The sequence below is a fragment of the Tamandua tetradactyla genome, chromosome 20 (assembly GCF_023851605.1).
Source record: "Tamandua tetradactyla isolate mTamTet1 chromosome 20, mTamTet1.pri, whole genome shotgun sequence".
Classification (NCBI taxonomy): Eukaryota; Metazoa; Chordata; class Mammalia; order Pilosa; family Myrmecophagidae; genus Tamandua; species Tamandua tetradactyla.
In genome coordinates this window covers 44,964,626-44,991,121 of record NC_135346.1, presented here as the reverse complement: position 1 = coordinate 44,991,121, position 26,496 = coordinate 44,964,626, and the positions used below count along the sequence as shown (strand labels likewise).

Sequence of the window (26,496 nt, the reverse complement as noted above, 5' to 3'; positions counted from 1 at the left end):
TCTAATCAAAAATCTTTCAGTCAAGTTTCTTGTTTTTTTTCAATCAACTAGCATTTTCTAAGGGCCTAGTGTTCTCATCCTCTGGCAGAGAAGGACTTTTCAGTGTATTCCACATTGCAACACACACACACACAAATGTGTTTTGTATGGTTCATTGAAGTAAGTCTCCACCTAGGATTCAACGAAGCAAAACTTCAGCATACTTGAAACTCATTCTCAACCTACAAGGAAAGGTCTAAGTCAGAGAAGAGCATGTCCTGGTAAAGAATCAGACTTGGAATTAAACTGTCTCAGTTTAAATCCTAATGAATTGGCTGTGTTACTTTGGGGGAAGTTTCTTTACCTAGCTAGGCTTCCTTTTCTACATTTGTAAAATGGAGATGATAATATTCACATCCCCGCGTTGTGATAATTAAATGAGATGATTGAAGTGGGTAACAAAATATATGCAACAACTCACCAAATGTTAGCTACTAATGTCATTAATAGTCACCATAGGGAATGGAGAAAAGTGATAATAAAAAGAGCTATCACACATTGTGCCCCTACTAAAAGCCAGTTGCTTTTATCTTCATAATAGTCTAGAAGGGAGTTTCTGCAGACATCGTATCAGAAGCAAACAGCTAGAGTCCACCTGGGGTTGCCAGCGTGTGTACCTTAGTTTGAGTCTGAGTGGCAGTGGTGCAGCCAGTGCCTCGCCCGCACATCCACTTCTATAGCAGACAAGTTGTACTCAGCTGAGTCAGCAAGATTCAGCTGTGTTGGGAGACTAGAGGCTGATTCATTACAGAGGATTAATTTATCAAAGTCAAAATGTCCCAGAAAATCCGTGGTGGTTCTGTACTAGAGACACAAGGAGATGAAATGACATGGATCATTTGGGACTTGATTAAAGAAAAGCTCATTTTACCCTATGTGGGCCTGGATCTGCACAGCTATGATTTAGGCATAGAGAATCCTGATGGCACTCATAGCCAGATCACTAAGGACGCTGCAGAACTATAAAGTATAACATTGGTGTCAAGTGTGAACTAGCACCCCTGATGAGAAAACAGTTGAAGAGTTAAATTTGAAACAAATGTGGAAATCTAAATATGGCACCATCTGAATATTCTGGATAGCACTGTCTTCAGGAAAGCTATTATCTGCAGAAATATCTCCTTGCTTATGAGCAGATGGATAAAAGCCATCATCTTAAGTCATTATGCTTTTGAAGGATCAATACAGAGCAGCTGATTTTGTTGCTTCTAGACCTGGCAAAGTAGAGGTACTCTATGCACCAAGTGATGGAGCCTAAAAAATGGCATACTTAGTACATAACTTTGAAGAGTGTTATGGCATTACCATGGTGATGTACAATCAAGATAAATCCATTGAAGATTTTGCACACAGTTCTTTCCATATGGTTCTGTCTGAGGGTTGGTCTTTGTATCTGAGCATCAAAAACACTATTCTGAAGAAATACAATGGGCATTTTAAGGACATCTTTCAAGAGATGCATGAAAAGCAGTACAAATCCTAATTTGAAGACTAAGAGATCTGGTCTGAACACAGGTTCATCGATGGCATGGTGGTCCAAGACATGAAGTCAAGGAAAGCTTTATCTGGGCCTGTAAAGTCTATGATGGTGATATACAATCAAGGTCTGTGGCCCAAGTTTTGGCTCTCTTGGCATGATGACAGCATGTCTGGATCGCAAGGTGGTAGAAGCAGAAGCTGCCCACAGGACTGTAACATGGCCATGCCTCATGCACCAGAAAGGACAGGAGATGTCCACCAATCCCATTGCTTCCATTTTTGCCTGGGCCAGATGGTTAGCCCGTAGACCTAGGCCTGGTAAGAACAAAGAGTTTTGCTTCTTTGTAAAGGTCTTAGAAGTCTGTTGAAACCATCAAGACTGGCTTCATGACCAAGGACTTGGCTGCTTGCATTAAAGGTTTGTCCAACATGCAACGTTTCGACTACTTGAATACATTTGAGTTCACGGACAAACTTGGCGAAAACTTGAAAATAAAACTGGCTCAGGGGTCATGCCTCAGCTAAGGTTTTTTGTCTGTTTTATAGCTAAGTTCACTGATTTACATTTTTTCTGTTTAACTCTCAAAGAAAAAGGCAAAAATCAATTTTGTAATTTTGTTTACAAGCCTAAAGTTTATATTTTTTGTAAATTTACAGTCTTTCTTCTTATGCCTACATTTATTGCCACTTTCATGAATATGGCAAGGGACTCTGACTTGATTTGATTTCCTTTTCTAGTAGCAGCCTACGGATTCCTTTAGTACTCATGTGTGCTGCTCTTTTACTCGTGTTCAGGAATAAATGACCAAAATCAAGGGTGTTGGTTTTGAAAGGTAAATTATAGCCACAGTATCGTTCCCTAAAACACGTGTAAAGCAGAAACTCACTCCCTTCCCTACCTTGCCCCCTTTAGAGAGGAGGAGCTGTGTATGGCAGGAACACAATTTAGAGCAAAGAGCCTGCCTGCAACTAAAACATGTTGAAGACTCTGCAGTCATTTTTGAAAAGAGTTCTTGTTGAATGTTTTGAAAATGCTGAATAGTTTTTAGTCCACAGGAGAATTTGAAATCCAGATAAATACAACCTGGAGATTTGTCCTCTCTGTTTTTCCCCTCCTCCTTGTCTTGTGTAATTTAAGTATTATGCTACCTTAATTAGCATATTTCATCCAAGTGCAATAGCCCAAGCTGCACCTTTTTTGGACTCCTACTGGCCTGTTTTGTTTGTTTTCTATAAATATGATTTTTCAGAAGTGTATGTTCAACATTATTCTAGTCCTGTTTTTCACCTGAATGGTTAATTTTAATTGAAATTGAGTACTAATGTCAAAAAAATTGTCTCTGACATAAGCACCATTCTTCATTTTTTATAAATGAGGAAACTATAGCACAGAGAAGTCATGTAATTGCATAAAGTCACACCAGCCAGTAAATGATAGTCATCTGAAAAAATGTTGTGAAGATTTCCTTTCCTCGGAAGTATGTTTTCTTCTGTAACAAATGAAAATCAGTAGTGTTATCTCCAGCTTCTCTTACTAGGCATAATGCCATTTGTAAGTTTATCTAAACCGTCTTTATGTTCACTTATATTTTCTTCTGAGGTTATCTGTTAGTGGTTCTTTACTGCTTCCCTTTATTTTTCCTATTCTTCATTCAAATCACACATCATAGTTACTTGAGCTGGTATTTCCAGATTAGGACAAAAAGTCGGTTTTCCCCTTAGCCGGATGTTTCTAAGTGGTAATTCCTTGTCTCCAATCCTTCACTAGATCTTTTTTTAAGCTATAAAATGTCCTTTTAAGGTGTGATTTCCAGAAGTGCACGTGGTATTTCAGGATAATTTGAGAAGCTGTATTTGTAGTGCTATTTGTTTTAAAGAAGCTCAGAATATGGATGAGAAATGAGACTGATACACTGACATTAATAGTTGTTAAATAATATAAACACATTTTATATTGTTTCTGACCCAAAATACCTTTTCCTTTTCCCTACTTACCCAAATCCCAGGCACATTTCTATGAAAGTAATAGAACACAATTCTTACAAGATGAATGAGATTTTCTCATAGAAAGCAGGAAAAAAAGTAAAAAATGTTACAGGTAAGAGAAAATCTTCAAAAAATGCTTTTAAAACTGGTTGCCTGCTCATCACCTTTTTTAGCTGACTCTCAAACAAAAATATTCTAGTTTTAACAAGTAAGGAAAGGGTGTAAGTGTAAGAGAGGTTTTTATGTTTTTGTTTCTGTGGGTTTTGTTTTTGTTTTTGTTTTCCCATGGTAGCACTTTCAAGAGACTTCGGTATGTTATTGCATGTTGTGAATCTGCAAGGAAAGAAAATGTCAAAACACCATAACACACCCTGGAACTATTATTCCATGGAACACAGTTTGGGAAACACAGTAAGAAACTCACAGGAATAAGACAAAGAAAACCAGTGAAACTGAATCACAACAAGCTATTTAGAGGAATCTAATAGTCTGGGAATGGAGAGGGAAACGCCCAGCAAGGGGATTCAACCTGAATGAAATAGGAGGTCAGTTTCATAGAAAACATTATCCTAAGGATTCTGTCTTGTAAATATTTGAGGTTTTAGCTAGAAAACAACATTAACATTCAAGACCTGTTGTTTTTCTTTAGCAAAATAGAGCTCCTGGCATGTCACTTATTGTTTCTCATGTTGCAAACATAATAAAGCATTTGGCCTTCTGACATCATTAATTTTCTACTTTGCACAAATTATTCCTATAAATTAAAATGACACCCAGAAAAAACTTGGTTGTCTGTTCAGTGGAAAAGTACCTTCCTTATGTCTGTATTGAGAAAGGCTGAGTGAGGTACAAATTAATTTCTCAAATAATCAGATGAAAACTGGTTATCTTTTTTCTGAAAATAGATGAGATAGACATGCAGAAAGAAACTTCCCAAATAGTCATCCTTGGTATATCTTCACCATTCAAAGCAAAGATGGGCAGGATAATCTTGTTATTTAAAGACATGGAGGTAACTCCCAGATGAAACAACTAGAATACTTTTAGAACAGTTCTGAGGGATATTGTGGGGCAAGGAGATTGGTAAGGGAAGGAGCAGAGGGCAGCTGTTTTGAATTACAATGCTGTCAGAACTGGTTGATATTTGGACACTTTCATAAAAGTGTAAAATTTTAAATCACTTTTGTAAAAAAGTGATTTTGTAAATTTAAATTTTGTAAAAAACTACAAATTTTGTAAATTACAAAATTTTGTAAAAATTTAAATCAGTTTTTTAAAGGGGGGCATGCATTTGCCATTTAATGCTCAATTGCTAAAATGTGCAAGTGTAGAGCTGGATATTTAACCTGAGCATGAAATGACTAGGATTCATGGCTAACATTGTGACAGGGACCTATTTACACTTAGACTGTTAATGAAAGATCCACCCTCTATTTACCAAGCATGACCGAGGGTTTATGGAGGCAGCCTATTTTTTTAATCAGGAAAATGTTTAAATGTGAATGATTTCAAATGGGGTTTTCCCCTTCAGTTGAAAATATAATATACTTTACTCTTCCTTGTGGCATTAATTCCCTGTGTATTTACTTGACAATTAATCCCTTATCACTAATCCATAGACTCTTTGATGAGTTCTATCCCCTATAGTCATTTCACATTGTAGCTGCTTGAGGAAGAAAGGAGGGTAGAGGAAACAATTGAGGAAATTCTTATGCAAAGTTTGGTAAACAAATGTATTTTGAAACTATTTTAAACTTTGGCAGCATTGCTTCTCCATTCTTTGAGCGTTTTTATTTAATTATAGGAGACTAATCTCAGAAGCTCGTGGTTTCAATTTGTCTGATAGAGAAAGCTAGAGAATTACCCTTCATAATATTTAATTAAACATTTCTATCAATTACACTGAGTAAATATGCAGTCACAACTACTGCTGGTTCATTTGGCATTTAAAAAGATGGCATATATTAAAGCCCCAGTTTGGATCAGCAGCACATGAGATTCAGTTAGCAAGCATAGCAATTGTTTTTCCTAAGAAAATTGTCCCTTTTAATTAAAGCACTTGCTCTTCTCTTCGCACTTTACAATGTGTGATGCAAAATAAACATAAAATAGTTACTGCATGTTTTTCCTCATCTTTCTTGGGCCAGATTCAGAATGATTTGATTCAAAATAACTTCATAAGAGTTTATTTACTTGTACTGGAACTAAAAATACTGCTGGAAATTTCAGTAATCAAAAGACCACTTTATCAATAAAGCTTGCCACTTAGAAGCACCTGAGAAAACATGTGTGATGTTATAATCTGGGATCTTATCCTCCATTTCGCTCCATGACCGACAAATTAAATCCCCAGTTACATATTGGCATGTATGTTGACACACTGAGTCACATGGGAAAATAATTGCTTCAAATAATGAAGATGAGGGAAAAATAAAGATTATGGATCTCACCTAAGGCAATTTATCAGAATTGGATGCACTTTCACTTAGAAATGCTGCAATTAGAGAAGAAGGTAAGCTACTTTTGAGTTCGTTTTTCTAATGTTTGATCTTAACACAAGTTGACCTATAATTCAATTGCTGTTCAGAAATGTTTCAATTCTTTTGTCTGTCTGGCCTGTCTATCCCCTCTCTTTCTGCCCTCTCTCTCTCTCAGCTTAATGCTCTAGATCTTCTCTTTAAAAATGTATATTACATGAAAGCGTCTTCAACTAGTATACCTGAACCATCACAAAACTGTGCTTCTGCTGGATTTACTCTTCAGGTCAAGGTTAGTGGAGATATTAGAAGCTCTGGGAACCATGTCTCCCATAGAACCATTTCCAATGGAATTTAAGTATAGAATTGTTAGAGTCTGTATTCACACCTGTATAACTGAGCATTTTTAAGAAAATGCTAGTGAAACCATTTTATAATCCTAGATAATGCCAAACACAGATATCATTTTATGGTCAGGTATTTAAAGTTTATTGATTTTTTTGAACTATAGTTGAAGGAGGTAAAAAGGGTACCCAAACTAATTTAAATACACACACACACACATACACACACAGATATGAAGGATATAGAAGTAGGCCACTAAACTGAAGGCCCAAAGTTCACTTTTCTCATGAGAACTGAAAATTCTCACTTAGAAAAATTGGGGAAAAATGTCTAACAAAACTCCAATGAGGTGCACTAACACACTTGGGTCCTAGTTAGCAGTTGCTTAAAATAAGAACTAGGAGATATCACATGGACATTTTAAGAATGCATGCCCTGGAAATGCGGGGATACAGGAAAAATGACCAGTTTCTTTTTATAGAGAGCAAAAAGCCCCCAAACACCAAATTTTATTAATTAATCTACTGTACAGAGAAAGAAAAACAGTTATGGATTTAAAACAATAGAATGGAAACATAAAAATAGGAATCCAGCTTGAGGCAAGATAATTGGCTTTAAAGTTAAACCACCTTGAGTTCAATTTCTGACTGAATTACTTATTAGCCAAGTAACCCTGGGCAAATAATAATCTCTACATGTATCAGTTTCTACATATGTAAAAGGAAATAGTAATACCTACCTTGTAGACTTGGAAAGGTAATGAGATAATGCATGCAAAGTGTGTGGCACTAAGTGTGTATGGAGGTCAGGAAGTGGAAGAGGTAGACAATAAAAAGTAGTTAAAAAAATCAACACCCAAAAATCAATAGTGTTTCTATACTGTTGAACAGTTTTTCTGGAGAAGAACTCAAGAAAAAAATTCTGTTCAAAATAGCAACTAAAAGAATAGAATATTTAGATAAAAATCTAATGAAGAATGTAAGGGACTTGTACATAGAAAACCATAAATTAACTCCTAAAACAAATTAAAGAAGACCTAAATAAATAAAAGGACATTCTGTGTACATGGATAGGAAGACTAAATATTGTTAAGATAGCAATACTACCCAATGCAATTTATAGATTCAATGCAATCCCAATATAAATTGTAGCAACTGTCTACGCAAAAATGGAAAATCCAATTATTGAATTTATATGGAAAGGCAAGGGACTCCAAATAGCTATTGCCACCTTGAAAAAGAAAAACAAAGTTGGAGGACTCACACTTCCAAATATTAAAACTTTTTACAAGCCCACAGTAAGCAAAAGAGCATGGTACTGCACAAGGACAGACACATAGACAAATGAAATAGAATTGAGAGCTCAGAAATCAACCTTCACATTTATGGCCAACTGATTTTTGATAAGGTGGCAAAGATCACACAATTGGGAAAGAATGGTCTGTTCAGTAATTGATGAGGGGAAACTGGATCTCATTTTGCAAAAAAATAAGGAGGACTCCTACCTCACACCATATACAAATATCAACTCAAAATGAATCAAAGAACTTAATATAAGAGCTAGAACTATCAAACCTCTAGAAGAAAATGTAGGAAATCATCTTCAGGATGATTAGACATGTTAGACAATGGTTTCTTAGTCTTTATACCAAAAGTGCAAGAAACAAAAGGAAAAATAGATAAATGGAACCTCAACAAAATTAAAAACTTTTGTGCCTCAAAGGACCTTATCATGAAAATAAAGTGACAACCTATACAATAGGAGAAAATATTTGGAAACTACCTATCCAATAAGGATTTAATATACAAAATATATAAATAAATCCTACAACTCAGCAGTAAAAAGACAAGCAATCCAATTTTTTTTTTAAATAGGCAAAAGTCTTGACCAGACATTTCTCTAAGGAGGATATAAAATTGCCAAAAAGCACATGGAAAGATGCTCCACATAGTTAGCTATTAGGGAATGCAAATCAAAACCACAATGAGATACTATATTACACCCACTGGAATGACTGCTACTGAAAAAAGGGGAAAAATTACAATTGTTGAATTGGACATGGAGAAATAAGACTTATTCATTGTTGGTAGGAATGTAAAATGATGAAGCAACTATGAAGACGGTTTTGCAGCTCCTCAGAAAGTTAAGTATAGAATCACTTTATGACCTGGTAAACCCACTTCTAAGTATATACCCAAAAGAAAAGAAAACAGGGACTCAAACAGATACTTGCACATCAGTGTTTATAGTAACCTTCTAAGTGTCAAAAGATGGAAGTAACTCAAGTGTCCATCAGATGGTAGATAATTAAAATGTGGTAAATGCATATGGTGGACTATTATTTGGCCATTAAAAGATATGAAGTTCTGGTTTCTATGACAACATGGATGAACCTTGGAGAAATCATGTTGAATGAAATAAGTCTGACAAAAGGTCAAATATTGTATGATCTCACTGATATGAAATAACTAGAATATAGAAATTCATAGAGTCAGAAACTAGAATATAGTTTACCAGGGGCTGGGGTGGATATTTAATGTGTAAATTGCATAGGTTTTCTATTGGATTGATGGAGAAGTCTTGATTATGAATGGTGGGGGTGATAGCCTAACACTGAACTTAATTAATAACACTAAATTATATATTTGAATGTGGTGAAAAGGGGAAATTTTCAGGTATATATATTTACTAGAATAAAAATTTAAAAAACAACAACATAGGATAGTACAACACAAACAGTGAACCCTGTTGCAAATGATGGACTATAGTTTATACAAAAATTATAAAAAATGTTCTCTCATGGATTGTAACAAATGTAACACACTAAATCAAGGTATTAATAATAAGGTAGTATATGGGAGCTCTGTATTTTATGCATGATTTTTCTGTAAAACTACTTCTCTAATAATAATAACATAAACATTGAACAGAAGAAATACTCTGTCAAGCCCTGTCTGAATGCCTGACCGAGAAAACTGAGGTATATAATAAAATAGCTGATGTTTTAAGCCAGGAAGTTTTGATGTAGCTATGCAGTTCTGTGATGGAACAGAATTTTATAACAGAAGTGGAAAAACTGACAGTACAACATGTGGCATGGAACTGGGGAACATGGAATGGAAGCAGGTATGAGGTTCTCAAGCTGGCGGTCAGAGTGCTTGATGGAAAGTGAGAAACAATTTATTGGAGACTGGAGGAAAAGAGATCCCTGTTATGTAGGGTCAGAAAGCTTGACAACACTGTCACCTATGTGAGAAAGAAAATAGAAATTATTCCTGGCGAATCCAGTGATCTAGCTAAGGAGATTTCTGGGAAGTATTGGAGATACCATCTGACCTCTTCAAGATGCCTATAACAAAATTAATGATAAGCAAAATGAAACAAAGATAAACTGTTCATTTTTTTTAATATAAAATTTAGAGAAAATGTAAAGTGCCCAGGACAATCTTTTCAAGAAACACAATCAAAGAGATAACCTTAGGGAAAAGATCAGATTCAGAGTGCTGCAAATAAAACACATCCTCAAGGAATCCAAGTTTGGCTATAAGGTCCTGTCTTCAAATGTCAGTACTTAAAACATCTTTTCATTTATACAGAAAAGATTCCAAGAACATTAAGGGCTAGACAATAGTGGTCCCAAGATTATATAATAGTGCTTCTAAGACCCATATGGCTATTATCCCTCAGCAATGTGACAGCGAGCCCAAGATACAAACTTAGCCTGTAGACCATTTGTGAGTGTGGCATTTGCCTAATGTTTTTGATTTATAATTTTATACATAAGAAATCCCAAAACTTTTTAAAGATAGTGTATCAACTTTCACTAAAAGAGATAGAGACAATGCAAAGTGTTAAAAAGAGGCATTTGCTAGCCAAAACTTCTAAGGGCAGAGAAGAAGCTAAGAAAGCTATTTAGCTGTAAACACTGGCTATATTTTAGGGGAGAAAGAGGATTACTCAGAGGACAGAACCATGAACTGTACAGAATCATTCTCAGAAAGCAAGAATGAGCCCTAGTCACAAAACTGACAGTATGTACACAGATAGTGTAATTGTACCACTAGTGACTGGCATGCGTCTCCCATTTCTCCTCTTTTGGTAGAAGGCTAATGTATCTAGCTCCCATCACTGTATCTTGAGTGTATGTACTAGGGAAAAAATAAAGGCAATTCCTGCCTTCTTTAGTTTACAGTTCTTCATATCGAGGAATCATGACCAAGTGAACAAGAAAAGGTACAGTGTAATTATAGATAATATGAGCTATAGACAATGGGTGCATACTCGTATACATTTATACTTACAGTAATATATGAGTACATGTATGTATGATCCACTTGCGTGGCGTGTGTGTGTGGTTCCCAAGCATGTATGTAGTGTGGCTGTACCTGTGGGGGATGAGTGGTGGGGAAAGAAAAGAGACATGCCAAAATGTGTTCTAGAGCTTCTCTTTACAATGACATGGCTGAATCTTGTTTTGATTTTAACATGTTCATTGCCAATAAAATAAAAACAACCCATAAACCAATAAAAATTTAGTGTTCAAATCAAATAACGAATATGTTTATAGGCATTTTATATTAACCTTTTTAGTAAAATGACATAAATTTTGATGAGCTGTTTTTCTTAAAACTAGTGCACAACTATCATTTCTCCCAAATTGGACATGAGCCCAGCCCATATATCTGTTGAGAAACACACAAAAAGAGGAAAAGGCTGTGGATATGCTTTTTTTTTTCTTTTTTGATAGCATGTTGCTAAATGAAAACTATACCACACAATGTCCGAGCTCCTCCTACTTCCGGCAGGTAGAAGCTTCTGTTCCTGGCTGAACTCTTTTTAGAACCCTTGTTAAATCACTTTCCTCCTGTATCTGGGTCAACAAATGTTTTCTGAGGTTCAGATAATCAACACTTTGGCTTTTTAGGCCATCAGTCTCTATCACGACTGCAAAATACGCTGCTGTACTGTGAAAGCAGCTATAGACAATGTATAAACGAATGGTTGTGGCTGTGTTCCAATAAAACTATTTACAAAAACAAGCAGTAGCTCAGGTTTGGCATGAAGACCATGGTTTTCCGACTCCTGCCCTGTATGATATAAACAATCATAACACTGATAAAAAATAATGAAAATCAAGTACGGATAGGACAGAAAAGGCATGGAAAAGGGGAGACATGGAACAATAATTTAAATAGATTCTCTCTATATATTGAATCTTCATTTTGTAAATGTGAAATATTTACCAAAATGCTAATAGTGTTTTGTGTTTTATTTTATTAATATGCAGCCTCTAGGAAATAGTATTGAAATGTTTAAGTCAAAGAGGAATCTTGTATGAGAGGAAGAATTACATTTGAATTCTTTTTCAGAAGATAGTTACCTTTGAAAAGTCATACCAATTCTCTATCAGTTCTACTCAAAAGCTATTTTCAAAAAATGAATAAAATTCTTTGTAAAAATGAAAACTTATGCATATGTTTATTTAAACGTTTTTTTCTATTAGTTTACTGAACATTTAAAAATAACAAGAATAATTTTTCTTGGAACATATTCATATACTTTAATCAGTTTCTTACCATATGTCTCTCATATCATGCTAAAGTGTTATATTATTCTGAAGTATGTGTTTATTAAATATTGTCTTATTATTTTTATTTTCTAAGTAAAATTTTCTGAAGTCCTCAAATTTGCATTTTTCAGTTAACAAATTTGAAATTGTTGACACTTTCAATTGACTCTTCTCTATAGGCCATGCTTTTTTTTTTTAATTACGAAAGATTCTCTGCATACGTTTTAAGGTGAGCAGAAAAAATTCTGCCAAATGGAAAACACTCTCAACTGTAATGTTTCAATATTGGATTTTGTAAAAATTCCAACCGAATATATTTACTCGGGTACTACCTTTTTGCCTCCTTTCTAAGTACCTTTCTTTGTAACATTTATACAACATGAATGTCTTTATTTTTTTTTATATTTTATTTTACATCTCTCACCAAACGTAAATGCTAAGAACTCATAGAACTTCTCAAACTCATCCTTTCCAGTACAGAATATAATTTCTTTTCAGTTAAAAATAGAAGCTACCATCACAAAAATTTCCCACAAGTTAAAATATTTGAAAGTGCAATTATAGAATTTCATAATTAAATCCTGCATAACATTTGAGGAATCATACTTAAATTGTTCTGAATTTCTCTTGCTTTTATAGGGATGTGCTGCAACAATTTTATGCTCATCAACTTTGTCTTCAAAAATGCAGTTTGCTAAAAAAAAAAAAGCATTAAGGAAAAAAGAGCTGAAGATTTTTGTTGTTCCATTCATTGAATACATTAATTAAAGTTTTCTAACTGATTTTGGATAAATGTTACAAAATTTTAGACTGCTTGTTTTCAAAAGTAGTTAAATTTCATAATAAGAAATTTAGGTTTATTTCCAAAGTCTCCAGAGTCTAAAAGATTTCTAATATCTGATTGATGGTGGGTAGCAAGGAAGAAAAGTTTTTCCAGTTTGTTGTTGTTGTTATTCTTATTCAGAGGAGATTCCCGCATGAAAATTTTATAGTTCAGTTACTCTAAACTGTGTATATATTTAAAAGTTCATGTATTTTGACAACTATTTCTTCCATTGTCATTGATAGAATATGAACAATGATAAATTATGTGTTTACCAAGATGAATACCAAGTATACTGCTCCAAGTTTTCTTATTTTAACAAAAATACTGTTTATCCTGTGATGCTGCACTCTATCATTTGTAGTAGCTGAGCAAAACCAAATAATTTTATTTTGAATGTTGAACCTTTTAAACGAATTTTACAAAACATCCCCCTTTAGTAGCAGATATTTCACATTTGACAGAATGAATGTTCAAAGATGTTTACTTTGATTCCATAAATTGGTTGGAAAAAAAAATTGATCCATTACTGGAATTAAGTAATTTTCTCTTGTAAGGCTGTGAACACACTGATGCAAACCTGCCATCATTTAATGATTGGAGATGTTCTTATGCTAATGCAGCCAACACATTCACAGCTACTGCTTCAGTTTCCATACCTGCGTAAGAAAGTCTGGTATAAAAAATGAATAAAATCCATGTTAAACAGCTATTTTATCTAAATGATAAATGATATTTCACAGAGTGACATATAAACATACCATCTGTAGCTGCATCTTAAATCACAGTCGTCAGGCACATTCTTCTTTATATAACTCTTCACTTTTGAAGTAGATGCTCATGCTTCTTCAGCATATTTGTCTTTTGTTTCCTACGTGATCACTGATACCACTGTGCCCTCCATGGCAGTGGCATAGATCAACAAATATTTCATGTAAGTTAGATGTTTTTCATCACCTGCTTAGAAAATCAGAAATTCAGGAGTTAATTTATTTAACATGCACTTTCGGGTTTTAGTTCATTACCCCCAAAAAGGTATTTTATTCCAACATTAAATGTGTCACCAAACAATAAAATATATATTTGCCTATTTCGCAATATGATACATATCAGTTCCTCTCTAGCAGTAATGTTCAGAACACGCTCAATAGCCTCAGCCTATTGAGCTCCTGCTCACCTTCCACATGCAGCTAACCAGTAATCAGCCATATTTCCCCTAAGCCCTTCAATTCGTGGTCACACAACTTCCTGCCCCTCACAGGTCACAAACCAGCCACAGCACAACTGCTTGGGCAAACAGTGAATATTTATTTTACCAACATCAAGAAATGAGTTGACTGTCCTTGGCTGTTCTAAGGAAGTATTGGTTACCTTGTAAATGGAAAGGATAAAACAAATACAAACAAGTCATAAGTATTTTATCTTATTTTGCCTTATTTCCTGGATTTAATCATGCATTAAAGTGACACTTCTGATCGTTCTACACAGCATAAACTGGAGAACATGGAGGCCTATGAAACCTTAAGAGTGCATTTTTTTTCCTCAAACAATTGAAAATTGGAATTTTTAAAATATACCATTTATGATGGCATTGAAACTTGAAATACTTGGGGATGAGTTAAACAGGATGTATGCAAAACATGTACACTGAACCCTACAAACTATGGTTGAGAAAAATTTTAAAAGACCTAAAAGGTACATTAATTGATTAGAAAACTCATTATTAGAAAGGTGTTAATTATCCCAAAGTTGATCTACAAATTCTCAGCAATTTCAGTCAAATCTCCATGGATTTTCTGTAGACATTAAGAACTAATTCTAAAATGTATATGGAAAGACAATAGAACTAGAAGGCCCAAAACAATTTTGAAAAAGAGCAAATTTTAGAACAGAACAAAATACTCACGCTACTGCATCTTAAGACATTCTAGAAAACAATAATATTCAAGACAGTGTGGCATTCATATAAGGGTATACATATAAACTAAAGGGAAAAGAATAGAATGCATATATTTTTCCAATTTATTTCCAACAAAGTGGCAAGGTAATTCAGTAGAAAAAGGATAGTCTTTTCAACAGTTAGGTATCCATGTACACAAAGAGAATCTCCACTCTTATCCCATATCGTATAGAAACATTAGCACAAAAGGGATGGATGAGTCATAGATGTAAATGTAAGAGTTAAAACATAAAACTTCAAGAAAAAACTTGGGGGAAAACTTTTATGACCCTAGGTTAGACAAATACTTTTAAAATATGTCCCCAAAAATATGAGCTATAAAACTAAAAATTCATAACTTGATCATTATCAAAATTAAAAACCTATTCTCTGTTAAAAAAAAAAAAGACAAGAACAGAGTGGAGGAAATACTTGTGAAACATAAATTTGACAAAATACTTTAGCCAAGAATATTAAAAAAAAATCACAACTCAACAATAGGAAAAAAAACAATTCAATTTAAAAATGGGGGTGGTGTGATGGTGGCTCAGCTGGCAGAATTCTCGCCTGCCATGCCAGAGACCAGGGTTCAATTCCCAGTGCCTGCCCATGCAAAAAAATTAAAAAATGGTCATATGACTTAAATAAGCACTTACCCAAAGAAGACATACAGATGAAAAATACCCCAGCATCTTTGGTCATAAGGAAATGCAAATTAAAACTACAAAGAGATATCACCACATACCTATTATTTAGAAAGGTTTAAAAAGCTAAAAGAATAGAGGAAAAAAAACCTCACCATACTGTTTGCAGGCGAAGATCAGATAACTGGAATTCTCATCAGTTGCTGCTGTGGAATGCAAAATGATTCAGCTACTTTGGAAAACTGATTGACCCACCATATAACTAAACAATCTCAATTCTAGTTAAATATCCAAGAGAAATGAAAATATGTGTCCACAACAAGACCTATATAGAAATGTTTATAGCTGCTTTATTCACAGTAGTCAAAATTGGAATCACCACAAATACACATCAATTGATTAATGGACAAATAAATTGTGGTAGGGATATATAGTGGAATACTATTCAGCAACAGAAAGGAATTAACTATAGATATATGCAACAAAAATGGTTGATCTCAAAACCACAGTGCTACGTGAAAGAAACCAGAAACAAAAAACACACAGCATGCAGTTTCATTTATGTGGCATTCTGAAAAAGGCAAAAACTATCAGATCAGTGATTTCCAGGGACTAGAAGTAAGATTAGGAGATTGACTGCAAAGAGGCAAAGGAGAAACGATATATGGTTATGGAAATGTTATGTTTTGATTGTGGCAGTGGTTATACTAATGAGGAGATTGTCAAAAGTCATTGAACTGAGCGCTTTTAAAGGGTAAATTTTATTGCATGTAAATTCTACTGCTATAAATCTGATCTTAAAAAGAAGTGCATGAAGAAGGAAACCTCATTGAGCTGTCACCTCCTCTTGGAAATAGTGCCTCCCTCCACCATTTTTACCCCTGCTCCTCATGCCAGCCCTTAAACAGCCTTTCTCCTTTTCCCCTTCAAACTTGATGCACCTCTATCCTGGTGCTTAGCATCCTGGGTTAATTATACTCAGTGATTTTCATGTCTGTTCTCTCCCATAGATTGAGATCTTTGAGGGTTAATCCCACAATCTTTATCTCCATGCCGGAAGTCATGTCTAACATATGAAGATGTTCGATAACTTTGGGAGAGGGGAAGAAATAAAGAACAGAAAGAGACACTCTTTCACTTATCATTTTCACTCCCAATCACATCTTGTGCTTTCGTTTCTTAAGCTGCTCAAGCAGAGCCTATAGAGTGGCTCAGGTTAAGCAATGGGAATTTATTCACTCATGGTTTGAGATTGGGAAAAAGTCCAAATCAAGACATCATCACAGTGATGCTCTGTCCCTGAAGACCGTCCTTCTGGGGCCGTCTGCCAGCAATCCTTGGTCCTTGGTTAGTCGTATGACAAAGCAAATGGCGGTGTCTCTGAGTCTCTCTCTTCTGCCCTGGGTTCCATCAAATTTGTTTCTTGCTTCCTGCAGCTTTCTTTTTTCCATCTGAATTTCATTCTGCTTATAAAGGACTTCGGTAATAGAGTTAAGACCCATCCTGATTGAGGTATGATGCCCTTTAACTGAAGTAACCTTAGCAAAAGGATTTGCACCCAAAGGATTTGCACCCACAGGAAAGGATTAAATTTTAAGAACGTGTCTTTTGGGGTATATACATCTTTAAATCACCACACGTTGGGGAAAAAAATCATTTCTTCTTCCAATCTGTTGACACCAAAACTAATGTTAATGATAAAAATGCCCTAGATTTATAAAGTATTGTACCTTTAGAGATTGTAGTTTATTCTGTAACCTTAGTATAAAACTGGGTGTGTACTACTTGCCGATTATCTGGGTGTTATGTCTCCTTAGTCTGTAAAATCAGTCTAACATCTTGCTAAATACCAAATGAATAGCAGCTTAGATGATGTGCGTATATAAACATTGAGAGAAATAATTTGTGTACGGAAAGATGGATCATATAGATAACTTTAACTTTTACTTCTTACTGTGTTTCAGTAGAAGCCATGCTATAGTACCTTCAAGGATAAGTAATAGAAAATGCTACAGATACAAACTACTGAGTTATCTTCATTTTTTTTCTTTTATTTAATATTTTATCCATGTTATTTCATTCAATGAAAGATATAAGTTCTGAGAAAACACAATAGTGTGTCTGTGCATGTAAAGATATAGGAGAAATCAATTACAATATAATAGAAAGCACTATATTTTCTTACATTTTGTTTAAAGCATTAGATAAAGATCACACTATATACCAAACTCTAAAATATATTTACATGACTATAGACTACACTAAAACAACAGAACAAATATTTAGCACTGTTCTTAGATCATCATGTTTGCATTACTGACTTCTTTCTTAAATTTCTACTTTTGGCCTTATTCAGGCTTAAAATTGTGAAAAACAATCATTAAATACAAGAATAAATGCTTTCCTCACTTGGTTCTCAATTACTGGGTAAAAACACAAACTAACAATTCATTTAGGCCATTGTATTTCGTGTCTCAATTGTCCTTTCATTTTTCAAGATTTTAAACAAAAACATTGGCTACTTTAAAAAGAGCTTTTTCAAACACGTAACAATAGTAATATTAAAAGGCCAATATTTGGAATTTAATACATGCTCACTAAGTGTTCGGCATTCGTTATCTTATTTATTCCTACAAATACAGAATGAGATAGTGGTCCTGCAACCCCCCGTTTTGCAGGTGAAGAAACTAACAAACAAAGAAATTAAGGAACTTTCCAAATCACTCAGCTAGGATACAGTAGAGCTTGGCTTGAATGAAGGGCTCTTTGCCTCCTGAACCTACGCTTTTAATGATTATTGTATTGTTTCTTTTAACAGCTATTATATTGTATCTCTGATCAAGCTGCTTGGTCAGAGAATATTTTTTCCCTTAGAAACCATGTCATCGATGTTGTTTGTATTTATATGAGTACCCACAAACTCAGATTTCATTCATATAAATGTACCAATGTTTTATACAAAACCTAAGTATAATGTCTAAAGTTGTTTCTGAGAGGTGATGCATTCTAACATTTTTGTTCTTTACTACAAGAATAGATTTTCTATGTATGTAGTTGGACAGTTTAATCTCATTCGTACTTTTCCCCTTGTGCCCTGTTAAACCTGAATACAGCTGTATGCATGGAGCTTTGTGATTTAATAAGTGAATGAAGTAAGAATCCTTGTAGTTACCACTGGGGGAACAGATATATATATATATATAATTCTAGAAAGACTAAAAAATTATAATGATTATACCAGAAGATGAGTACTTGCGCTATGATTATTTTTTAACATTTCATTGCAGCAACCCATATAGAGCACAAAATTTCCCATTTTAAACACCTTCCAAGTATACAGTTTAGTAGTATTATATATATCCACAATATTGTATTACTTTCACTATTACCTTGCCTTTTTAATCACCTCAAACAAAAACTACTTGCTTGTTAAGCTATAATTCCCCCTTCCTGCCCATCTCTCTGTCCCTCATAACCAATAAACTGTCACCTGTCTATATGAAGTTGGTTTTTCTCAGTATTTCATATAAGTGAGATCATACAATATTTGTTGTTTTGTGTGGTTTATTTTGCTCAACACAATGTCTTTAATGTTCATCCATATTGTGGCATGCATCAGAACTTCCTTCATTTTATGGCTGAATAATATTCTATTGTATGTATATAGTACATGTTGTTTATCCATTCGTCCATTCATCCATTGATAGACACTTGGATTGCTTCCATTCTTTGGCTTTAATAATGAATAGTGAATAATGCAGCTATAAACATTGTTGTACAAATATCTATTGGAATCACGGCTTTCACTTCTTTTGGGCATATACCAAGAAATAGAATTGCTGGGTTATATGGTAATTCTGTTCTCAATTTTCTGAGGAACCACCATGATTGTTTTTGTGAGAGTTCATTGCTATCATAGATTATGAACCCATAGTTTTCAAGCCTTTGGCTAGATATTTTTAAGTTGTTACCTCTAAACCTCACAACTTTCTTGTGGGGAAGACACAGATACTCTTATAGATTCGGATCATTTGAAACTAAAAGTGGTTCACCCAGCTAGGGAAGTGGCAGAACCAAGACATGAAATCTTGGTATGTCCAACTCCAAGAATTCGACTGCACTATGGTCTTCAGAAGTTGAAAGACCTATTAGAGGGGCAGGAGTGTGTGAACTTGCAGGCCAGGGTTTTCCTGTGGTTACTTTGTTTGCTGTACCAAGTGCTTTAAGCAGTTTTTTTATTTAAGTTCATGTGCTCACCAATTTGTTAAAGTTCCCCTACTCGCTATCTTTTACAATCAGCTTCTAATACACACTAAATTTATGGCTTCTGAAAGGATTTCAGAAGTCTGGTGGGAAAGGATAACGATGATGATATCAAGATATTTATAAAAGCATGTCACTAAATTCTTTACATGTAGTATTCAATGTAATCCTAATAACCATCCAATGCACTAGATATAATTATTCCCATTTCACAGGTAAGGAAATTGACTAATTTACCCAAAGCACATGGCTTCCTAGTGATAGAGCTGGGATTTGAATTAAAATCTGTATTATCGGGTGGGCCGCGGTGGCTCAGCGGGCAAAGTGCTTGCCTGCTATGCCGGAGGACCTCGGTTCGATTCCCGGCCCCAGCCCATGTAACAAAAAAACGGAGAAACAGAATACAATAAAACAAGAAAATGTTTAAAAATGTTTCCCTTTCTTCCTTCCTTCCTTCCTTCTATCCTTCCTTCCTTCTCTCTGTCTTTCCTTTAAAAAAAAAAAAAAAAAAAAAAAAATCTGTATTATCCAAATTGTGGGCCCTTTAACTACTAGACTCTATTGCTTCTACAAAGGGTTATTAGGTAAATTTTCTATTAAAAACCGCTCTTAGGCAACTACTAAAGACATAAGAATATGTACGAAGAACCAAGAAAGGAAGCTGATAAATGTGTTCTTTCCCTGCCTTTAAAAAAAATCAGCTAAAATTTCAAGTCAACTCAATTGTAAACAACTTATACTGAGAAAATCTTCATCCTTGGACGTTGACTTAATTTTCCAGAGGACTTGAAGTTAAACAGTTTGTTCTCTGATTTCAGCCAATGGCCCTCATTGCCACTGTAAAGACTGCAGCTGATTCCTCATTTCCAGACAGCAGAAGAGTGGTTGTGCTAGAAGGGAGGCTGGCTGCTCGATTAAAGAGAACTGCAAGCTGGGGAGAGGATTGATGGTGGCTTCTAGAGAGTGTGCCCTCCCATCCACTCACAAGTGTAATTTAAAGAAGATTTCAAGGCCTGGATAGACACCGTTATTCACATCAATTCTCACTGCCTTCTCCCTCAATAACTCTGCCAATTTCGGTCTACAGCTACTGTTTAATCAACAGCATGTGTTTGAGAAGGATTCTCTAGCATCTCCAAATGAATTTCTTATAACACAAATTGAAGGAATAGTTGAAAATGATAAATGTGTCTGCATTGTAACAGATTTATTTCAAGCTGTATGATCTGCCTGAGGGTAAAAGAAACTTCTGAAACAAATTATGCCAACTGCATATTTGAAATGATCTATTTGACCATGATCTTACTATCATATCAGATTTTTCTCCCATACACTTTTTATATGAAATATTTTATCTACCATAGTTTATAATATTGAGGTCATTTCCCTACTTTTTTGGGAGAATATATATATATATATATATATATATATATATAAATAAGCTCAAGAACATAAGTTTATGCAGGACAAAGTTTTCATAAACTAAAATGTATTTGTGATTCATGATGCTTTTCTGATACATTTCTTCATATGACAACAGTGGTACAAAGATGCCCCCCAAGATGTCCACTTAATCTCTAGAACCAATGAATATTTTTTATGTCACGTGGCAAGGGGCATTAAGGTGGAAGATGGAAGAAAGGTTGCTCATCAGGTGACCTTGAGTTAAGGAGATGATCATGGCTTATCCAGGTGGCACAGTGTAATCACAACAGACCTGACAAATGAAAGAAAGAGGCAGAAGAGTGAGTAATGTGTGATTCTACCAGCCATGGAAGGCTTTGAGAATGCAGGAAGGGGGTTTCTATGAGCCAAGAAATAAAGTGGACTCCAGAAGTTAGAAAAAGGGAGAAAATGGATTGTCTTCTAGGGCTTCCAGAAAGCAATGCAGCCCTGCTCACTTATTGATTTTATGCAGTAAAGACCCATTTCCGATTCCTGGTTTCTAGAACTATAATGTAATGAATTTCTGTTTTTTAAGCCAGTAAGTTTGCAGCAATCTGTTTCAGCAGCAAAAGGAATCCGATATAGACACTAGGATGTGAAAGTAGGGTGAGGCTATAAAAATACCTAAAAATGTGGAAGTGGTTTTAGATTTGGGAAATGGCCATAGGATGGAAAAAATGTGAGGAGAATGATAGTGAAAGCCTAAATTACATTGAACACAGTGTTAGTAAAAACATGTATATTATCAACTTTACTATTGAGGACTCAGAAAGAAGTGAGGACAATTATAGGCAAAACATGTATTGTCTTAGAGAATCCTTCAAAGTTATGAACATATTGTTGGTAACATAGCTGTCAGAAACTATAACTCTATTTTGTGTCTACCAACCATGGAAGATAAACTACACACACACACACACACACACACACACACACACACACACACACAGATTTTTAAGAATTATGGTGAGGCCAACAGATATTCTGGTAAAAACTTAGGCTGTAGATGGTAAAAGTCAGAAAACCCTTTCACAGGGAAAGTAATCAGAGAAAGAGAAAATATATTGTTTTGAAGATCTCTCAGAGTTGTTAGAGAGAAGGCCTTGCAGGTTCCAAATCAAGACAGGTTTGCATGTAAGAATTGAAGGGCATACTTGGGAGAGCAGAATGACTTTGTACAATTATGTTTAAAATTATGTCAAAGTAGGACATTGCATCATGGGCCAAGAGGGTAGATTTCAAAAGACTTAGAGGTAGAGCAGTCCAAAAGGGTCACAAATAACACACCTAAAGGAAACAAATCAAAAGAGGCAGAAAGTTGATTACAGGTTGCTAGGAGCTAGAAAAAGGTGAAGGAGAGTTATTGCTTAATAGGTACAGAGAGTTTCTGACTGAGGTCATGAAAAGGCTTGGTAATGGATGGTAGTGATGGTAGCACAACATTCTGAATGCAAATAATTCCAATAATGTGAACACTTAAAAATGGTTAAAATGGGAAAATTGTGTTATATATGTGTCACCACAACAAAAAAATTACTGTGACAGGTTGCTAAATTATTTCCCATGGGGTGTGCTAGGACATCTCCTCCCACATTGCCACTCCTTCAATATCTTTAATGTAGACGATATCATTCACTCTTGCTTTTTTGTAAAAGTAGATTATTTGGAGTAAATTTCAAGTGAGGGGTTGAGTTTTATGTCCACGTGGATGAAATGCAAGACCACTTTATGAACGGAAACAGGAGTTGAGGACAGAGGAGACCCTGAAAATGTAAAGCCCTGGGAATTAACAAATCCTGGGAAAATGTCAAACTTTCAAGGTTGTGGAATTGATGATGTCAGACTTGAGAGGACTAAGCTGGACCAGTTCATATCTGATAACATGGGGAATAGACACTGTACTTAAGTATACGTATGATATGCTGTAACTATGGAGTTGGAAAGTAGCAAGGACCAGGCTGGGCTGTGGGATCTTTAAGGTGGGTGAGGGGCTGGTATCCCCTTCTGCCTGCCCCTCCCCCTGCCCGAGACACCCCCCTGGCTGTACCATGCCTCTGTGACATGGGCCTGGACCTCTAGGCAGCCCAGGCACCGTGCCCAGGGCTCAGTCCTGCCGGAGGCAGATGTGCACTGTGGAAGATGGAGACAGTTCTCTACTATCCCAGAAGCCCCAGAGTCCCATAAGTGAGCATGAACTCATCCGTGTGGACCACTTTCTGTTTTTTATACTTTTTGTGTGGGATGTTGCTCTTTCTTTTTCTGTACATCGTCCAGATGAATCTATTTCTGGAAGAAGAAGACAGAAAACAAGTAAAATGGCCCCAGATCCATCCCCCAGCAGAGTGGACTCTTACTTTCCCTGTACCTCTCACTGGAGTAAATCAGTTATGGTTGCACAGACTCCAGAGATGGGCCTTGTTGGGAGGATGAGAAATTTTCTTGCTTACAGTGTGAGCAGGCAGAGGGGCTTCTGTCCACACTCAGAGCCTAATCTCTTTGGGGATGGCAGAGGACTCCAGGATAAATTTCAAGTCTTGTGACTCAGGGTCCCTGGGGTTAATGATTAAGAGAGTGTAGGATATGTCTGTGGGCCAGGCACACACACACACACGCACACACACACACACACAAAGATGAATATATAGATTCTGGTGTGTCTGGGTAAAGCCTCAATCTTTGGGCTGTTCTGGATTGCAAGACTGAGTCCCTGAAAGTTGATGATCAAATGCTCTACATGAGCTCTGGCCTGAGGGAACAGAATCCTACCTGAGGGAGCACACATACCTCGAGGTCAGAGGTTGCACCTTCCTCAGCACAGGACTACTGCCTGGACTATCAATAAAGGATTGTTCACAAAAAAACCTTCTTTGAGTCTATCAAAAGAGGAATGATAGAAAATATTTTGATCCCTTTTAAAAGAATAACAAGAAAGGAACAGAGTCCCATAATAGAAAGTCTATTGTTTATGAATAGTGAAGGTCTTCAGTTTGTATGAGAAAGGAAAGTGAGAACTGGGTTTCACCCCCTCATTCTTTCAGGGCCAAGGCAGAGAGAAGAGAAAGATGTCCTCAGCTGACCCCACATTCTCAGGACATCACTGTTTCCCCAAACTCAGCCTGCTACCCTATGTATCCCATTAAATCACTCCCCTGCATCTTCCACTACTTGCCTCTCCACTCCCCCACCATATATGGCCCCTTATTGCTGACTCAATCTGAATTGCTTTCCTTTCTATTGATCATTGGCCTAGAGAGTTCATCTCCAGTTTCTCTGTGGGTTGCCAGCTTTCATGTCTGCCCATTTCAGCCTTCTTTTAAAAGCAGTTATCTGGGAAAAGCTTGTCCACTTCACCTTCTCATATCATTCTCCATAAAGGATGTCTTTCTTTTCATCTTTCACAGGACTTACTTTGGGGATACCCAGAAACTTCCATGTGACATCTAGAATCTTCTTTAGTCTCCAACTTGTTCTTCAGGAGTTCCGGGACATAAGAGTCACAAGGAGAACAGACATCCAGACATGGTTGAAGAAAGAAGAGAAGGGATTATTTCTAAGACAACTGAGGCAGGACTGTGAACTCAATTCTGGGATAATTTCAGAATTACCTGATCTTGATCAGGACACCCCAGGAACCCATCTTTTCCTGAGCATTGATGATCAACCAGAGCAGTTTGTATGAGGAAGCATCAAGGATGTGAAACCCACTGTTTCAGATCCAAATGAAGAAATTCCCTGATGGCCAGTGAACTTGGAAGTTCCCAATTTATCATTGAACAACTGACCTGTCTTGGGAATCCAGTCACTGATGAATGCCCTTTACCACCAAGCCTTTTGCGGGAGCAGAATATAGGGAAAGCACATGTGAAAGACCATCTTGATAGAGAGTCAAAGCTCCAACTGGAGAGAGAGTCACAGAGCCAGGCTCCTGCTTATGACATTGAAGCGTCCCCTGACTCAGTTATTCTTCCAAGAACTTTGAGTCCCAAATCCCAACTGTGTACAAAGGAGATATGGCCTCTTCCCAGGGATCCTGCATCCTCTTGGAGGCAAAGGGCATGTTCCAATACAACAGATGCAAAGGACATCTAAGTTTCAGGCCCCTTGTAGGGTCCAGGATACCAATTTAAATCTAAATACAGGAAAAAAGGATGCTGAGAGGCTCCCATTGAGAGTACCCAGAAGGGGATGCATGATTAGGGGCTTCCCTTTTCAGAGGGAAACGCCAAGCTTTTCAGGATGTTGACCCCAAAGGGTCATAGTCCTCAAAATAAAGCAAACTGTGAAAAGGGGTTAGCCATATGGTTCAGTGGATTGTTGATGGAGAAATGGAATTAGTCACCAAGTTTCCCTAAAACCAAGTAGGTCAGTGTTATTCTCCCAGCAACTGTGTCTACGCCATCCTCCCTCCATCCCTCCTAGCAAGTCGGTGTCTCACATCAAGGCCCACCAGCAAGTACCAAAGGAGCCAGGTTCTCGAGGCGGCTGCTGCCACTTTCCCCTGCTCTGCTTTATGGGTTGTGTCTCCTGCACTTAATTATACATCCTACTTCCCCCCACATGCCATGTTTTCTGTTCTTCCTACCTCAAGAAATTTCTTTAAAATATATTTATTTGTTCAAATAAAAGGGTGTTGTGTCTTTCTGTGCCACATTTGGGGTGGAGGTTTAGGGTATGCAATAGCTTGAACTTAGATAAAATAAAGGGGTAGTTTCCGCATCTATTTAGTTCCTATTTTGGCCTCTAAAAGACCCTGTTTGGGGATGAAAGTTAACACTGACATTGCACACCCACTGCCATTGGACGGTTTTTCATTTGCATGTTCTCTGATATCCTTTTTTTTTTTTTTTTTATCATTTTTTTTTATTAATTAAAAAAATTAACAAAACAATTAGAAATCATTCCAATCTACATGTACAATCAGTAATTCTTTTTTTTTTTTTTTTTTTTTTTTTTAAAGAGGGAGGAAGGGAAGGAAAGACAGAGAGAAGGAAGGAAGGAAGGAAGAAAGGGAAACATCTTTAAACATTTTCTTGTTTTATTGTATTTTGTTTGTTTGTTTGTTTTTTACATGGGCTGGGGCCGGGAATCGAACCGAGGTCCTCCGGCATGGCAGGCAAGCACTCTGCCCGCTGAGCCACCGCGGCCCGCCCAGTAATTCTTAATAACATCACATAGTTGCATATTCATCATTTCTTAGTACATTTGCATCGATTTAGAAAAAGAAATAAAAAGACAACAGAATAAGAATTAAAACAATAATAGAAAGAAAAAAAAACAAAAAAAAACAAAAACAAAAAACCTATACCTCACATGCAGCTTCATTCAGTGTTTTAACATAATTGCATTACAATTGGGTAGTATTGTGCTGTCCATTTCTGAGTTTTTATATCCAGTCCCGTTGTACAGTCTGTATCCCTTCAGCTCCAATTATCCCTTCTCTTTTTTTTTTTTTTTTTAATTAACGGAAAAAAAGAAATTAACCCAAC

General features: G+C 36.0%; 1 long non-coding RNA gene and 1 pseudogene across 1 annotated transcript in view; both read left to right on the top strand.

Annotated features, from left to right (window-relative positions):
* The window catches only part of LOC143664582 (uncharacterized), a 116,478-nt gene extending 90,860 nt beyond the window's left edge, over positions 1 to 25,618 (top strand). The window contains exon 3 of the long non-coding RNA XR_013166524.1: positions 24,412 to 25,618. This is a non-coding gene — a long non-coding RNA (uncharacterized LOC143664582). The remainder of the gene's footprint in view (positions 1 to 24,411) is intronic.
* LOC143664579 (isocitrate dehydrogenase [NADP] cytoplasmic pseudogene) lies at positions 670 to 2,132 on the top strand (annotated as a pseudogene).
* Positions 25,619 to 26,496: the final 878 nt, after the last annotated feature.